The following is a 3,018-nucleotide window of genomic DNA, read 5'->3' as shown; positions in this document are numbered from 1 at the left end:
GTGAGGTGGGGCATTTATGGATCAGACCTGTTTGTCCTGTACATCCCACAGATGCACTACAGAGTTCAGTACATTGAGATCTGAGGAATTTAGAACATGTTCCTCAAATATTCCTCAACATTTTTTGCAGTGTCACATGGCATGTTATCCTGCTGCAAGAGGTCAGTGCTGCTAGGGAATACCTTGTCATGAAGGGGTGTACTTACTTTGCAACAATGTTTCAGGAAGAGGTGTGTGTCAAGGTAACATTCACATTAAAACCCGGACCCAAGGTTTCCTAGAACATCCAGTGCATCACACTGCACCACTGGTTTGCCTTCTTAACAAAGTGCATACTGGTGCTATCTCTTCTTCACTTAAGTGATGCACAAGCACCCAGCTGTCCACATAATGTAAATTGTCAAACCAGACCACCGTCTTTCATTGCTCTGTAATATAGTTCTGATACTTAAATGCCCATTGTAGATAGCAGTTGACTGCAAACTGAGTGTTCTGATATCTTTCTATCATAGCCAGTAGTTTTTCAGCTCCTCTGTGGGATCAGACCAGACAGGGTGGCCTTTGCTCCAAGTTTTTTACTAATCCTTGGGCATACGTGACCTTGCCTATTTTTCCTGCTTCCAGTAGAGCAACTTTGGGATCTGACTGTTATCATATTGCCTACTATATCGTTCCTAATTTGCCTAACTGTAACTGGTTAGGCAAAGCTATTCACTTTATCTATCAGTGATTTTATCACTTTATCTATCAGTGATGCTATGCCTAATCAGTGTATATAAAGGTTATATAGTTATATATGATGCTGATGCTGCACATTTTCTATATGTATGTATATATATATATATATATGTGTTAGTGATGGAAAGTTTGGATCATTTTATTTACTCGAGTCTTTAAATCTCGTTTATTTTGTCATTTGTGACAATGACAATTGTTAAATGCGCTATACAAATAAAATTGAATTGAATTATTTATTTATTTTATCATTTAGTTCATTTAGTTCTTTTGGTCGGAAATAAACACAAAAGTTAAAAATTTTCAATAAACAGACCCCCAACACATCTACATACACAAATTCTGCCTATAGTTCCAGTAATAAAAATATATTATAATATATAATATAATAATATTAAGGACATATTATAATAAACCTAAATGAGAAGCTCACATCTCATATCTTCTGGTCCAAATCGTTTGTTCTTTTGTCACGTGACTCTTATATACGCTCTGCGGTGCATTAGGCAACAGAATTGATAGGTTCTTTTCATGAGTCCTCTGGTCTGAGTCATTCGTTCTTATGAATCTATTGCACTGCATAGCGTCTGAACGAACCATGAACGAATCACTCTCTGAGACTACTCATTCTTCTGAGTCATGTTAAAAACTCGTTTAAAGAGAACGAATCGTTCATGAACAACCCATCACTTGTGTGTGTGTATGTATGTATGTATTTTTTTTCTATTTTAGCATTTCATTCAGTTTTCGATAAAATTTATACTGTACGTGATTTGGACCGGCACAGCTGGACACTGTGTTGCTTGAAACAAAAAGTCCAAACAAAAATGTAACATTGAATTTCACTGACACTTTTACATGATATTAGCTACAGTACCTCATTATCACTTAAGTTTAAACTCATTCTTTCACTGAAATTCACTAATAATAACTCACTAAAGGTCAGTAAATCCTAAATATTTTTTCTAAAATATCAGCTTAGTTCACTTACTTTATGTAACTGCAATATAGTTTTTGAAATGTCTCTCATTTGTCTCAACTACAAACCTTTAGAAAACCAAAGTAGACTTTCTTTACCTACTCCATTTGGTGTTACTTTTCTAATCTAATGGAGCAGTCAGGCAACATATCTGATACACAGGTATAGAGACCTTTTTATGTTGAAGTATTGCTGAATAATACAAAACTATGTTCTGACTTTTTTGCTGACTGAACTGTTGTCGGTGCATATAAAGGAAAGAATTTGTGCTATGGTGAAGAAATTGTCCTTAACAGCTTGAACCCTGAGTTTAAGCCTTTCATCTCACCATTGTTCTCTCCTTCACATCATTTTCTAGGCCAAATCCACATATTCCAGGATGACTAAAATCATTGACGTGATTCCGACTTTTAATCCAACTCCTACTATCACTCCTATCTGACACATCACTCACTCTCCTCATCGGCTCTTGTATGCTGGAGGCAGAACATATCTCACAGGCAGCCTTGGGGATGATGTCTCTCTCTGTCAAACACAGCACCTTCATTGAGTCACAGAAGAATATAAGTTTACTTACCTTACAGAAGCATACATTAATACCAGATGTGACACTGTATACTGTATGCACACTGTATACTGTAGTAAGTAAGTAACACTGTGCTACAAATTCATTCTTTTGTAAACTATTACATTATAGTGTCATGGCTGTCAACCCAGAGAAGTCAGGACAACATTGAGTATTTTGGGATTTTGAATCAATGAAGGTGAGATCCATATGGGATTAAGAGCTTTACTGAGAGCACATGTTCATTACACATTTATCTAGTGAGCTTTTGCATGGGCATAGTATATTAATTTAATGTTTTAGCTACCAGTGTATACTTGGTAATCTATAATAAAACACTAAAATATAAATATACGCAATTGAATTCAAAACAATAATAATTCACATGCAATTTTTAAATGTCAAATAAAACAGCTCTGCTGGCAACGATCCTGCTAAACCTGGAGCTCTCACACGTGTAGGAGGATTGTTGTGTCATGGAAAAACTCTTCTTAAAAAGCCTCTTATGATTAAACAAAAATAATAAATAAAAATGCAAAGAGTCTAAACAAACTCTGTACAAGATTATAGGTCAATGAAACTCTAACGCACAGCTTTAACTTAAACCTAGGCAGTATTTATATCTTACATAAACCTTCTTCCAACAAAGATTGGCAGGGATGAGTTTCTGCTTCTAAAAGGTTATAAGAAATAATAAAACATTAACTGAATATAAAGATGAAGTAAAAGCACATACATG

This window comes from Clarias gariepinus, chromosome 22 (genome assembly GCF_024256425.1).
Source record: "Clarias gariepinus isolate MV-2021 ecotype Netherlands chromosome 22, CGAR_prim_01v2, whole genome shotgun sequence".
Classification (NCBI taxonomy): domain Eukaryota; kingdom Metazoa; phylum Chordata; class Actinopteri; order Siluriformes; family Clariidae; genus Clarias; species Clarias gariepinus.
This window is presented reverse-complemented; position numbering follows the sequence as displayed.